Here is a 15,824-nt window from a genome sequence, read left to right on the forward strand (position 1 = left end):
TTGAAAATGTCAAATTCTGTACTGAAAAGGAAGTCTACAAACTATTTTCTAATATCCTGTATGTCTGTTGCTTGATTGATATCTCATCAAATTATTATCACACATCTGCCTGTTTTCAGCTTATTAAATGCACCCGTGCGTGAATGTATATTGCTCTGTATAGTCTTGTAAAATAAGATTTACCATCAAGCCTCTCACTGCTCAGCTGCAGATGCCATGTGTGCTGTCGATTAATTTTCCTACACTAGTAAACAACACATCATGTCGTTTTCTTTGCCCTTGCTCTTCAAATTGTTTATTTTGTTTCATTGTGTCTTTGGTGGTCTTCTATCTTTACTGTCTAATTTAACACTTTTAATTTCCTTTAGAACACAGATAGCTTACTACAGACACTTTTAAAGTTGATCTGTATCTTTGCATCATTAAAGGTGAAATTGTAGTCTTTATTTACTAAAGGATCAAATTCAATAATATTCATAAATTTAATGTTGCATACACATGAAAAAACTTTTGGGTGTAAGTTGCCTTGAATAGTGCTCATAATCCCTATGCTCACTCTTTACTGTAGCAAACAATCTGACCTCTATCTAATAAATATAGACAGCTTATCACTGTGACTATTACTTTGGGGTGACTGCATACACATGACTGTTATTTATAAAAACCTATAATACTGATATGACTGTACATGCACTCTTATTGAATGCCTATATTGAATTAAGAATGTATATATATACAGTAATACCAATGTTTAATTACAGTGGGAAAAAAGTATTTAGTCAGCCACCAATTGTGCAAATTCTCCCACTTAAGAAGATTAGAGAGGTCTGTAATTGACATCATAGGTGGACCACAACTATGAGAGGCAAAATTGAGAAAACAAATCCAGAAAATCACCTTGTCTGATTTGGCAAGATTTATTTTTCAAATTATGGTGGAAAATAAGTATTTAGTCATTAACAAACCTTCATCTCAATATTTTGTTATATATCCTTTGTTGGTAATGACAGTGGTCAAATGTTTTCTTTAAGTCTTCACAAGGTTGGCACACACTGTTGGTGGTATGTTTGTCCATTCCTCCGTGCAGATCTCATGTAGAGCAATGATGTTTTGGGCCTGTCGCTGGGCAACACAGACATTCAACTCCCTTCAAAGGTTTTCTAAGGGATTGAGATCTGGAGACTGGCTAGACCACTCCGGGACCTTCATATGCTTCTTACGAAGCCACTCATTCGTTGACTTGGCAGTGTGCTTGGGATCAATATCACGCTGAAAGACCCATCCACATTTCATCTTCAATGCCCTTGCTGATGGAAGGAGGTTTGCACTCAAAATCTCATGCTACATGGCACCATTCATTCTTTCATGTACATGGATCAGTCGTCCTGGTCCCTTTGCAGGGAAACAGCCCCAAAGCATGCATTTTGTCTCCTTAAAACATGACAAGTTTTGTTTCTACCAAACAGTTCTACTTTAGTTGCATCAGACCATATGACATTCTCCCAATAATCTTCTGGATAATCCAAATGCTCTCTATCAAACTCCAGATGGGCCCGGACATGTATTGGCTTAAGCAGGGGGACAGATCTGGCAATGCAGGATCTGAGTCCCTGGCGGCGTAGTGTGTTACTGATGGTAGCCTTTGTAATGGTGATCCCAGATCTATGCAGGTCATTCACTACGCCCCCCTGTATGGTTCTGGGATTTTTGCTCACTGTTCTTGTGATCATTGTGACTCCACGAGGTGAGATCTTGCATGAAGCCCCAGATCGAGGGAGATTATCAGTGGTCTTGAATGTCTTCCATTTTCTTATTATTGCACCATTGATTTCATCACACCAAGCTGCTTGCCATAGGGGTGTAGTGCATATACATCACCTGAATGAGTGGTACCATGTGATCGCTGAGCACAGGAAGAGCTGCAGGCAGGCAGGGCAGCCAGAATGAGATGCAGTGCCAGCTGTTATGACCTGGTGGTCAGGACAATAATGGACCTAGTGGTTAAGAGCGCACGGAATGACCTGATAGTTACTGATAATAAGGACGAGCTCTGGGACGTGGGAACTCTGCTGACCGCAATCCCTAAACCTATCAAACACACTAGAAATAGCCGTGGATTGCGCCTAACGCTCCCTATGCAACTCGGCACAGCCTAAGAAACTAGCTAGCCCTGAAGATAGAAAAATAAAGCCTACCTTGCCTCAGAGAAATTCCCCAAAGGAAAAGGCAGCCCCCCACATATAATGACTGTGAGTAAAGATGAAAATACAAACACAGAGATGAAATAGATTTAGCAAAGTGAGGCCCGACTTACTGAACAGACCGAGTATAGGAAAGGTTACTTTGCGGTCAGCACAAAAACCTACAAAAAGACCACGCAGAGGGCGCAAAAAGACCCTCCCCACCGACTCACGGTGCGGAGGCGCTCCCTCTGCGTCCCAGAGCTTCCAGCAAGCAAGACAACAAATTAAATAGCAAGCTGGACAGAAAAATAGCAAACCAAAGAAGTACAAGCTGGAAATTAGCTTCTGATGGCAAGACAGGTCACAAGAACGATCCAGGAGAGAACTAGACCACTACTGGAACATTGACAGGTGGCATGGAGCAAAAATCTAAGAGGAGTTAAATAGAGCAGCAGCTAATGAATTAACCTCGTCACCTGTGAAACTCAGAAACACCCACCAGAGGAAGTCCATGGACAGAACCAGCCGAAGTAACATTCATGACCACAGGAGGGAGCCCGACAACAGAATTCACAACAGTACCCCCCCTTGAGGAGGGGTCACCGAACCCTCACCAGAGCCCCCAGGCCGACCAGGATGAGCCAAATGAAAGGCACGAACCAGATCGGCAGCATGAACATCAGAGGCAAAAACCCAGGAATTATCTTCCTGACCATAACCCTTCCACTTGACCAGGTACTGGAGTTTCCGTCTCGAAACACGAGAATCCAAAATCTTCTCCACCACATACTCCAACTCCCCCTCAACTAACACAGGGGCAGGAGGATCAACGGATGGAACCACATGCGCCACGTATCTCAGCAATAACGACCTATGGAACACATTATGGATGGCAAAAGAAGCAGGAAGGGCCAAACGAAATGACACAGGATTGATAACCTCAGAAATCTTATACGGACCAATGAAACGAGGCTTAAACTTAGGAGAGGAAACCTTCATAGGAACATAACGAGACGACAACCAAACTAAATCCCCAACACGAAGTCGGGGACCCACACAGCGCCGGCGGTTAGCGAAACGTTGAGCCTTCTCCTGGGACAATGTCAAATTGTCCACCACATGAGTCCAAATCTGCTGCAACCTATCCACCACAGTATCTACACCAGGACAGTCTGAAGACTGAACCTGCCCTGAAGAGAAACGAGGATAGAAACCAGAATTGCAGAAAAACGGCGAAACCAAAGTAGCCGAGCTGGCCCGATTATTAAGGGCGAACTCAGCCAAAGGCAAAAAGGACACCCAATCATCCTGATCAGCAGAAACAAAGCATCTCAGATATGTTTCCAAAGTTTGATTAGTTCGTTCGGTTTGGCCATTTGTCTGAGAATGGAAAGCCGAGGAAAAAGACAAATCAATGCCCATCCTAGCACAAAAGGATCGCCAAAACCTTGAAACAAACTGGGAACCTCTGTCAGAAACGATGTTCTCCGGGATACAATGTAAACGAACCACATGCTGGAAAAATAATGGCACCAAATCAGAGGAGGAAGGCAATTTAGACAAAGGTACCAAATGGACCATCTTAGAAAAGCGATCACAAACCACCCAAATGACCGACATCTTTTGAGAGATGGGGAGATCCGAAATAAAATCCATAGAAATATGCGTCCAGGGCCTCTTCGGGACCGGCAAGGGCAAAAGCAACCCACTGGCAGGAGAACAGCAGGGCTTAGCCCGAGCACAAGTCCCACAGGACTGCACAAAAGAACGCACATCCCGCGACAAAGACGGCCACCAGAAGGATCTAGCCACCAAATCTCTGGTACCAAAGATTCCAGAATGCCCAGCCAACACTGAACAATGAATCTCAGAGATAACTCTACTAGTCCATCTATCAGGGACAAACAGTTTCTCCGCTGGGCAACGGTCAGGTCTATCAGCCTGAAATTTTTGCAGCACCCGCCGCAAATCAGGGGAGATGGCAGACAAAATTACCCCCTCTTTGAGAATACCCGCCGGCTCAGGAACACCCGGAGAGTCAGGCACAAAACTCCTTGACAGGGCATCAGCCTTCACATTCTTAGAGCCCGGAAGGTACGAAACCACAAAATCAAAACGGGAGAAAAATAACGACCATCGAGCCTGTCTCGGATTCAACCGTTTGGCAGACTCAAGATAAGTCAAATTCTTGTGATCTGTCAAGACCACCTCGCGATGCTTGGCTCCTTCCAGCCAATGACGCCACTCCTCGAATGCTCACTTCATGGCCAACAATTCACGATTACCAACATCATAGTTACGCTCAGCAGGTGAAAACTTTCTAGAAAAGAAAGCACATGGCTTCATCACCGAGCCATCAGAACTTATTTGCGACAAAACAGCCCCTGCTCCAATCTCAGATGCATCAACCTCAACCTGAAACGGAAGCGAAACATCTGGCTGGCACAACACAGGGGCAGAAGAAAAACGACGCTTCAACTCCTGAAAAGCCTCTACAGCCGCAGAAGACCAATTGACCACATCAGCACCCTTCTTGGTCAAATCAGTCAACGGATTAGCAACAGTAGAAAAATTAGCGATGAAGCGCCGATAAAAATTAGCAAAGCCCAGGAACTTTTGCAGGCTCTTCACAGATGTCGGCTGAGTCCAATCGTAAATGGCCTGGACTTTACAGGGTCCATCTCGATAGTAGAAGGGGAAAAAATGAACCCCAAAAATGAAACCTTCTGAACTCCAAAGAGACACTTTGACCCCTTCACAAACAAGGAATTCGCACGAAGGACCTGGAACACCATTCTGACCTGCTTCACATGAGACTCCCAATCATCCGAAAAGACCAAAATATCATCCAAATACACAATCAGGAATTTATCCAGGTACTCTCGGAAGATGTCATGCATAAAGGACTGAAATACTGATGGAGCATTGGAAAGCCCGAATGGCATAACCAGGTACTCAAAATGGCCCTCGGGCGTATTAAATGCTGTTTTCCATTCATCGCCTTGTTTAATACGCACAAGATTATACGCCCCTCGAAGATCGATCTTGGTGAACCAACTAGCCCCTTTAATACGAGCAAACAAATCAGACAGCAACGGCAAAGGATACTGAAATTTGACTGTAATTTTATTAAGAAGGCGGTAATCAATACAAGGTCTCAAAGAACCATCCTTCTTGGCCACAAAAAAGAACCCTGCTCCTAACGGTGATGACGACGGGCGAATATGGCCTTTCTCCAAGGATTCCTTTATATAACAACGCATAGCGGCGTGTTCTGGCACAGATAAATTGAACAATCGGCCCTTAGGAAACTTACTACCAGGAATCAAATTAATTGCACAATCGCAATCCCTATGAGGAGGTAGGGCACTGGCTTTGGGCTCATCAAATACATCCCGATAATCTGACAAAAACTTCTGGAACTTCAGAAGGAGTGGAAGACGAAATAGACAAAAATGGAACATCACCATGTACCCCCTGGCAACCCCAGCTGGACACAGACATAGATTTCCAGTCCAATACTGGATTATGAACCTGTAGCCATGGCAACCCCAAAACTACCACATCATGCAGATTATGCAACACCAGAAAGCGGATATCCTCCTGATGTGCAGGAGCCATGCACATGGTCAATTGGGTCCAATACTGAGGCTTATTCCTGGCCAAAGGCGTAGCATCAATTCCTCTCAATGGAATAGGATACCGCAAGGGCTCCAAGAAAAAACAACAGCGCCTAGCATACTCCAAGTCCATCAAATTCAGGGCTGCGCCTGAATCCACAAATGCCATAACAGAATAAGATGACAAAGAGCAAATCAGAGTAACAGACAAAAGAAATTTAGACTGTACCGTACCAATGGTGGCAGACCTAGCAAACCGCTTAGTGCGCTTAGGACAATCGGAGATAGCATGAGTGGAATCACCACAGTAAAAACATAGCCCATTCCGACGTCTGTGTTCTTGCCGTTCAGCTCTGGTCAAAGTCCTATCACATTACATAGGCTCAGGCCCATGCTCAGATAGTACCGCCAAATGGTGCACAGCTTTACTCTCACACAAGCGTTGATCGATCTGAATGGCCAAGGACATAGACTCATTCAGACCAGCAGGCATAGGAAACCCCACCATGACATCCTTAAGGGCTTCAGGGAGACCCTTTCTGAAGATTGCTGCCAGGGCACATTCATTCCACTGAGTGAGCACAGACCACTTTCTAAACTTCTGACAATATATCTCCGCTTCATCCTGACCCTGACACAGAGCCAGCAAGATTTTCTCTGCCTGATCCACTGAATTAGGTTCGTCATAAAGCAATCCAAGCACCAGGAAAAACGCATCAACATCACGCAATGCGGATCTCCTGGCGCAAGGGAAAATGCCCAGTCTTGAGGGTCACCACGTAACAAAGAAATAATGATCTTTACTTGTTGAACAGGGTCACCTGAGGAGCGAGGTTTCAAGGCAAGAAACAATTTACAATTATTTTTGAAATTCAAGAACTTAGATCTATCACCAAAAAACAAATCAGGAATTGGAATCCTAGGCTCTGACATCGGATTCTGAACCACAAATTCTTGAATGTTTTGTATCCTTGTAGTGAGATTATCCATCCAAGAGGACAGACCTTGAATGTCCATGTTTACACCAGTGTCCTGAACCACCCAGAGGTAAAGGGGAAAATAGAGACAAAACACACTGCAAAGAAAAAAAATGGTCTCAGAACTTCTCTTATCCCTCTATTGAGATGCATTAGTACTTTGGGCCACCTGTACTGTTATGACCTGGTGGTCAGGACAATAATGGACCTGGTGGTTAAGAGCGCACGGAATGACCTGATAGTTACTGATAATAAGGACGAGCTCTGGGACGTGGGAACTCTGCTGACCGCAATCCCTAAACCTATTAAACACACTAGAAATAGCCGTGGATTGCACCTAACGCTCCCTATGCAACTCGGCACAGCCTAAGAAACTAGCTAGCCCTGAAGATAGAAAAATAAAGCCTACCTTGCCTCAGAGAAATTCCCCAAAGGAAAAGGCAGCCCCCCACATATAATGACTGTGAGTAAAGATGAAAATACAAACACAGAGATGAAATAGATTTAGCAAAGTGAGGCCCGACTTACTGAACAGACCGAGGATAGGAAAGGTTACTTTGCGGTCAGCACAAAAACCTACAAAAAGACCATGCAGAGGGCGCAAAAAGACCCTCCGCACCGACTCACGGTGCGGAGGCGCTCCCTCTGCGTCCCAGAGCTCCCAGCAAGCAAGACAACAAATTAAATAGCAAGCTGGACAGAAAAATAGCAAACCAAAGAAGTACAAGCTGGAACTTAGCTTCTGATGGGAAGACAGGTCACAAGAACGATCCAGGAGAGAACTAGACCAATACTGGAACATTGACAGGTGGCATGGAGCAAAGATCTAAGAGGAGTTAAATAGAGCAGCAGCTAACGAATTAACCTTGTCACCTGTGAAACTCAGAAACACCCATCAGAGGAAGTCCATGGACAGAACCAGCCGAAGTAACATTCATAACCACAGGAGGGAGCCCGACATCAGAATTCACAACAGCCAGCTCCCAGGGCGCGCAGGTAGGTGAGTATGATTTTTTTTAATGGGAAACATGCACACAAGGATAGGGAATAAGAAGGCATGCATACAGGGACAGAATGGGAGAGGCATTCATAAAAGGACAGGAAAGGGGGAGGCATGCATGCAGGGACTGAATGGGAGGCATGCATGCAGGGGGAGGCATGCATGCAGGGGGAAGCATGCATACTGGGACTAAACGGAGGAGGCACGCATACAGGGACTGAATGGGGGAGGCATGCATACAGTGACTGAATGGGGGAGGCATGCTTACAGGGAGGGAATGGGGAGGAATGCTGACAGGGGCAGGGATGGGGAGGCATTCATACCAGAACATGGAAGGGAGAGGCATGCATACAATAACAGGGAGAGGAGAGGCGTACAGACAGGGACAGGGATGGGGAGGCATTCATACCAGGACAGGGAAGGGGGAGGCATGCATACAAAAACAGGGACAGGAGAGGCGTACAGACAGGGACAGGGATGGGGAGGCATTCAAAGCAGGACAGGGAAGGGGGAGGCATGCATACAAGGATATGGACAGGGAAGGCATGCAGAGAGGAACAGGAATGGGGAGGCATTTATACCAGGACAGGGAAAGGGGAGGCATGCATACAATGACAGGAACAGGAGAGGCATGCAGACAGGGACAGGGATGGGGATGCATTCATACCAGGTCAGGGAAGGGGGAGGCATGCATATAATGACAGGGACAGGGGAGGCATGCAAACAGGAACAGGGATGGGGAGGCATTCATACCAGGACAAAGAAGGGGGAGCCATATATAGCAGGACAGGGATGAGGGGAGACAATGCATACCCAGCTTATACTTGAGTAAATAATAGTGTTAAGCGATACCGTCCGATACTTGAAAGTATCGGTATCGGATAGTATCGGCCGATACCCGAAAAGTATCGGATATCGCCGATACCGATATCCGATACCAATACAAGTCAATGGGACATCAAGTATCGGAAGGTATCCTGATGGATTCCAGGGTCTGAAGGAGAGGAAACTCTCCTTCAGGCCCTGGGATCCATAGTGAGGTGTAAAATAAAGAATTAAAATAAAAAATATTGTTATATTCACCTCTCCGGCGGCCCCTGGAATATCACCGCGAGGAACCGGCGTCCGGCAGGCTTCTTTGTTCAAAATGAGCGCCTTTAGGACCTGCGGAATGACGTCGCGGCTTCTGATTGGTCGCGTGCCGCCCATGTGACCGCCACGCGACCAATCAGAAGCCGCGACGTCATTCCACAGGTCCTAAAGGCGCTCATTCTAGGAATTTATCTGAGGAATGACGTCGCGGCTTCTGATTGGTCGCGTGGCGGTCACATGGGCGGCACGCGACCAATCAGAAGCCGCGACGTCATTCCGCAGGTCCTAAAGGCGCTCATTTTGAACAAAGAAGCCTGCCGGACGCCGGTGACTCGCGGTGATGTTCCAGGGGCCGCCGGAGAGGTGAATATAACAATATTTTTTATTTTAATTCTTTATTTTACACCTCCGATACCGATACCACAAAAACATCGGATCTCGGAATTCCGATACCGCAAGTATCGGCCGATACCCGATACTTGCGGTATCGGAATGCTCAACACTAGTAAATAAGCTTACCCAGTTTTCCGTGGCAAAAGAAGGTGCCTTGGCTTATACTCGGGTCAGCTTATACTCCGGTCAGCTTATACTCAAGTAAAGAAATGCCAAATCGTCTTGCAAAGAAAGGCCTAATATGGCTCAATCAGGAAAAATAAAAAAGCTACAGCTCTCAGAATATGGCAATACAAAACATTAATTTTGTAAAATATAGTATTTAATCTTTAAAAGCAGCATTACGTAGAAAACTATATAAATCTGGCATCACTACTTGTACTAACGCAGTGAACAAATCGATCTTATCAAGTTTACCACACCGTGAATGGAGCAAAAAAAGAGAAAACCAATAACCAAATTGCTGATTTTTGTTCATTCTGTGTCTGAAAAATCTGAATAAAATGTGATCCAAATACATTATGTCCCCCAAAATGGTGCCAAAAAATTTCCAAAAGCAAACTAACGCTCTTGCCTTCTTAGCCTTGATGTGTGGCCTAATATTAGTTTCTGATGACATACAGTATGTGGCTTCACTGCATTAAGGAGAAATTGCAAAAAAAAATGAGGGTCCAGTTTTGTCTATTGACCTTTGTGTAACTGACAAATTAGCAGCAAATAGAAAAACTGCATTTTACCTATAAAATGTTATATTTCCACTTCCAAATGTTATAAAATGATGGGATGTACCTGTGAGATCAATAACTGACTACACTAATAGATGAAATCCTTAAGCAGGGAGGCTTCTAATATGGGGTCACCTAGGGTCATTTCTGCTTAAAGGGACACTGTCACCTGGATTTGGAGGGAACAATCTTCAGCCATGGAGGCGGGGTTTTGGGGTTTTTGATTCACCCTTTCCTTACCCGCTGGCTGCATGCTGGCTGCAATATTGGATTGACGTTCATTCTCTGTCCTCCGTAGTACATGCCTGCACAAGGCAATCTTGCCTTGCGCAGGCGTGTACTATGGAGGGCAGAGAATGAACTTCAATCCAATATTGCAGCCAGCATGCAGCTGGCGGATAAGGAAAGGGTGAATCAAAAACCCCCAAACCCCGCCTCCATGGCTGAAGAGTGTTCCCTCCAAATCCAGGTGACAGTGTCTCTTTAACTAGCATCTCAGGGGCTAGATGAATGATGCCCACAATCTATTAAAACAGAATCTGCATTCTAAAAGCCAAGAAAACACACACACATTGAGCTGGAGTTTCATTTGGTTTACATGCAGCATGTAAAAAAATGTTCACATTGGCCATAAAATAGACGCAACGTCAGGGACCAGAGGTAACCTCGATGATGTCACGCCTGTCACAGACACTGACCTCACAGCAGCACATTCACCAGTGGTTCTCAGCCAGGATGGTCGCATCTTGGCACCTTCCAGGTTGAAAACTATTAATCCCCAAGACATGGATTATGGCATGGGACAGAATGTGAGACAGGTATGTTATATTGTTGTTTTTTTAGTTTAGTTTTATTACAGGAGACAGAAGGCTTCGATGGAATCAGGCCTTAGGTGAGTATAACTGTGTTTGTTATTTTTAAATTAAATTGAAAACTATGCTTAGTATTATTTCTAATAAAAGACGTTATTCTGACTGTGTCTTTATTTACAATACAAATAACAGGATTAGTAATGGATAGGTATCTTATAAATGTCTCTCCATTAGTAATCCGTGAGCTTGATCTCACCTGGCAATACAAAGGTGACATCAATCCCACAAATATTAACCCCACTTGTCAGCGCTACAGGGCAAGTGGGAAGAGCCAGTGTTGTGAATTCTGTGGCAGAGCTCCCTCCTGTGGTCACAAGTGGTACTTCGGCTGGTTCTCTCTGTGAGCTTCCGTTGGTGGAGGAAAGTGGTACTGCGGCTTCTGAGTTTCCTTCCTCAGGTGATGTGGTGAAGTCGTTAGGTGCTGCTCTATTTAACTCCACCTAGTGCTTTGATCCTGGCCTCCAGTCAATGTTCTAGTATTGGACCTGTTTCCTCCTGGATCGTTCCTGTGGCCTGCTGCTCTGCATAGCTAAGTTCTGCTTTGCTATTTTGTTTGCTGTTTTTTTCTGTCCAGCTTGTCAATTTGTTTTTTCCTGCTTGCTGGAAGCTCTGGGACACAGAGGGTGTACCTCAGTGCCGTTAGTTCGGTACGGAGGGTCTTTTTGCCCCCTTTGCGTAGTTTTTGTAGGGTTTTGTGTTGACCGCAAAGTTACCTTTCCTATCCTCGCTCTGTTCAGAAAGTCGGGCCTCACTTTGCTAAATCTATTTCATCTCTACGTTTGTCTTTTCATCTTAACTCACAGTCATTATATGTGGGAGCTGCCTTTTCCTTTGGGGTATTTCTCTGAGGCAAGGTAGGCTTATTTTCTATCTTCAGGCTAGCTAGTTTCTCAGGCTGTGCCGAGTTGCATAGGGAGCGTTAGGCGCAATCCACGGCTGCCTCTATTGTGGTTGGAGAGGATTAGGGATTGCGGTCAGCAGAGTTCCCACGTCTCAGAGCTCGTTCTATGTTTTTGGGTTATTGTCAGGTCACTGTATGTGCTCTGACCTCTATGTCCATTGTGGTACTGAATTATCTTATCATAACAGTACTGGAGGCCGAAAGTACTAATGATTCTCAATAGAGGGAAAAAAGAAGTTCTGAGACCATTTTTTTTTCTCTGCACTGTGTTTCACCTTATTTTTCCCCTAGACATTTGGGTGGTTCAGGACACAGGTGTAGCGATGGACATTAAAGGTCTGTCTTCATGTGTGGATCAGCTCACGGCAAGAGTACAAAATATTCAAGACTTTGTGGTTCAGAATTCTATGTTAGAACCGAGAATTCCTATTCCTGATTTGTTTTTTGGAGATAGAACTAAATTTCTGAGTTTCAAAAATAATTGTAAACTATTTCTGGCTTTGAAACCTCGCTCCTCTGGTGACCCAGTTCAACAAGTTAGGATCATTATTTCTTTTTTACGTGGCGACCCTCAGGACTGGGCATTTTCTCTTGCGTCAGGAGATCCTGCATTAAGTAATATCGATGCGTTTTTCCTGGCGCTTGGATTGCTGTACGATGAACCTAATTCAGTGGATCAGGCAGAGAAAAATTTGCTGGCTCTGTGTCAGGGTCAGGATGAGATAGAGGTATATTGTCAGAAATTTAGAAAGTGGTCCGTACTCACTCAATGGAATGAAGGTGCGCTTGCAGTTATTTTCAGGAAAGGTCTCTCTGAAGCCCTTAAGGATGTCATGGTGGGATTTCCTATGCCTGCTGGTCTGAATGAGTCTATGTCTTTGGCCATTCAGATCGCTCGACGCTTGCGTGAGCGTAAATCTGTGCACCATTTGGCGGTATTACCTGAGCTTAAACCTGAGCCTATGCAGTGCGATAGGACTTTGACCAGAGTTGAACGGCAAGAACACAGACGTCTGAATGGGCTGTGTTTCTACTGTGGTGATTCCACTCATGCTATCTCTGATTGTCCTAAGTGCACTAAGCGGTTCGCTAGGTCTGCCACCATTGGTACGGTACAGTCAAAATTTCTTCTGTCCGTTACCTTGATCTGCTCTTTGTCATATTCTGTCATGGCATTTGTGGATTCAGGCGCTGCCCTGAATTTGATGGACTTGGAGTATGCTAGGCGTTGTGGGTTTTTCTTGGAGCCCTTACAGTGTCCTATTCCATTGAGAGGAATTGATGCTACGCCTTTGGCCAAGAATAAGCCTCAATACTGGACCCAGCTGACCATGTGCATGGCTCCTGCACATCAGGAGGTTATTCGCTTTCTGGTGTTGCATAATCTGCATGATGTGGTCGTGTTGGGGTTGCCATGGCTACAAGCCCATAATCCAGTATTAGATTGGAAATCCATGTCTGTGTCCAGCTGGGGTTGTCAGGGGGTACATGGTGATGTCCCATTTCTGACTATTTCGTCATCCACCCCTTCTGAGGTTCCAGAGTTCTTGTCTGATTACCGGGATGTATTTGATGAGCCCAAGTCCGATACCCTACCTCCGCATAGGGATTGTGATTGTGCTATCGATTTGATTCCTGGTAGTAAATTCCCAAAAGGTCGACTGTTTAATTTATCTGTGCCTGAGCACGCCGCTATGCGGAGTTATGTGAAGGAGTCCTTGGAGAAGGGGCATATTCGCCCGTCATCGTCGCCATTAGGAGCAGGGTTCTTTTTTGTAGCCAAGAAGGATGGTTCACTGAGACCTTGTGTAGATTACCGCCTTCTAAATAAGATCACGGTTAAATTTCAGTACCCCTTGCCGTTGTTATCTGATTTGTTTGCTCGGATTAAGGGGGCTAGTTGGTTCACCAAGATAGATCTTCGTGGTGCGTATAATCTTGTGCGTATTAAGCGAGGCGATGAATGGAAAACTGCATTTAGTACGCCCGAGGGCCATTTTGAGTACCTAGTAATGCCATTCGGACTTGCCAATGCTCCATCAGTGTTTCAGTCCTTTATGCATGACATCTTCTGAGAGTACCTGGATAAATTCCTGATTGTGTACTTGGATGACATTTTGATCTTCTCGGATGATTGGGAGTCTCATGTGAAGCAGGTCAGAACGGTGTTTCAGGTCCTGCGTGCTAATTCTTTGTTTGTGAAGGGATCAAAGTGTCTCTTTGGTGTTCAGAAGGTTTCATTTTTGGGGTTCATCTTTTCCCCTTCTACTATCGAGATGGACCCTGTTAAGGTCCAAGCCATCCATGATTGGACTCAGCCGACATCTCTGAAAAGTCTGCAAAAGTTCCTGGGCTTTGCTAATTTTTATCGTCGCTTCATCTGCAATTTTTCTAGTATTGCTAAACCATTGACCGATTTGACCAAGAAGGGTGCTGATGTGGTCAATTGGCCTTCTGTTGCTGTGGATGCTTTTCAAGAGTTGAAGCGTCGTTTTTCTTCTGCCCCTGTGTTGTGTCAACCAGATGTTTCGCTTCCGTTCCAGGTCGAGGTTGATGCTTCTGAGATTGGAGCAGGGGCTGTTTTGTCACAGAGAAGTTCTGATTGCTTGGTGATGAAACCATGCGCCTTCTTTTCCAGGAAGTTTTTGCCTGCTGAGCGAAATTATGATGTGGGCAATCGAGAGATGCTGGCCATGAAGTGGGCATTCGAGGAGTGGCGTCATTGGCTTGAAGGAGCTAAGCATCGCGTGGTGGTCTTGACTGATCACAAGAACTTGACTTATCTCGAGTCTGCCAAGTGGTTGAATCCTAGACAGGCTCGTTGGTCGCTGATTTTTGCCCGTTTTGACTTTGTGATTTCGTACCTTCCGGGCTCTAAAAATGTGAAGGCGGATGCTCTGTCTAGGAGTTTTGTGCCCGACTCTCCGGGTTTATCTGAGCCGGCGGGTATCCTCAAAGAGGGAGTAATTGTGTCTGCCATCTCCCCTGATTTGCGGCGGGTGCTGCAAAAATTTCAGGCTAATAAACCTGATCGTTGCCCAGCGGAGAAACTGTTTGTCCCTGATAGGTGGACGAATAAAGTTATCTCTGAGGTTCATTGTTCGGTGTTGGCTGGTCATCCTGGAATCTTTGGTACCAGAGAGTTAGTGGCTAGATCCTTTTGGTGACCATCTCTGTCGCGGGATGTGCGTACTTTTGTGCAGTCCTGTGGGATTTGTGCTCGGGCTAAGCCCTGCTGTTCTCGTGCCAGTGGGTTGCTTTTGCCCTTGCCGGTCCCGAAGAGGCCTTGGACACATATCTCTATGGATTTTATTTCAGATCTTCCCGTCTCTCAAAAGATGTCAGTCATTTGGGTGGTCTGTGATCGCTTCTCTAAGATGGTCCATTTGGTACCCTTGTCTAAATTACCTTCCTCCTCTGATTTGGTGCCATTGTTCTTCCAGCATGTGGTTCGTTTACATGGCATTCCAGAGAACATCGTTTCTGACAGAGGTTCCCAGTTTGTATCGAGGTTTTTTAGGCGAGCCTTTTGTGGTAGGATGGGCATTGACTTGTCTTTTTCCTCGGCTTTCCATCCTCAGACTAATGGCCAGACCGAACGAGCCAATCAGACCTTGGAAACATATCTGAGATGCTTTGTTTCTGCTGATCAGGATGATTGGGTGTCCTTTTTGCCTTTGGCTGAGTTCGCCCTTAATAATTGGGCCAGCTCGGCTACCTTGGTTTCGCCGTTTTTCTGCAACTCTGGGTTCCATCCTCGTTTCTCTTCAGGGCAGGTTGAGTCTTCGGACTGTCCTGGTGTGGATACTGTGGTGGACAGGTTGCAGCAGATTTGGACTCATGTAGTGGACAATTTGACCTTGTCCCAGGAGAAGGCTCAACGTTTCGCTAATTGCAGATGCTGTGTGGGTCCCCGACTTCGTGTTGGGGATTTGGTTTGGTTATCTTCTCGTCATATTCCTATGAAGGTTTCCTCTCCTAATTTTAAACCTCGTTTCATTGGTCCATATAGGATTTCTGAGGTTCTTAATCCTGTGTCTTTTCGTCTGACCCTTCCAGAT

At 45.4% G+C, this 15,824-nt stretch overlaps 1 protein-coding gene across 1 annotated transcript in view; it reads left to right on the top strand.

The window, feature by feature from the left end:
• The window catches only part of CSMD1 (CUB and Sushi multiple domains 1), a 3,308,788-nt gene that overhangs the window by 2,812,954 nt on the left and 480,010 nt on the right, over positions 1-15,824 (top strand). The gene's annotated exons all lie outside the window — the stretch shown is intronic.

Source organism: Ranitomeya imitator, chromosome 5, assembly GCF_032444005.1.
Source record: "Ranitomeya imitator isolate aRanImi1 chromosome 5, aRanImi1.pri, whole genome shotgun sequence".
Lineage (NCBI taxonomy): Eukaryota > Metazoa > Chordata > Amphibia > Anura > Dendrobatidae > Ranitomeya > Ranitomeya imitator.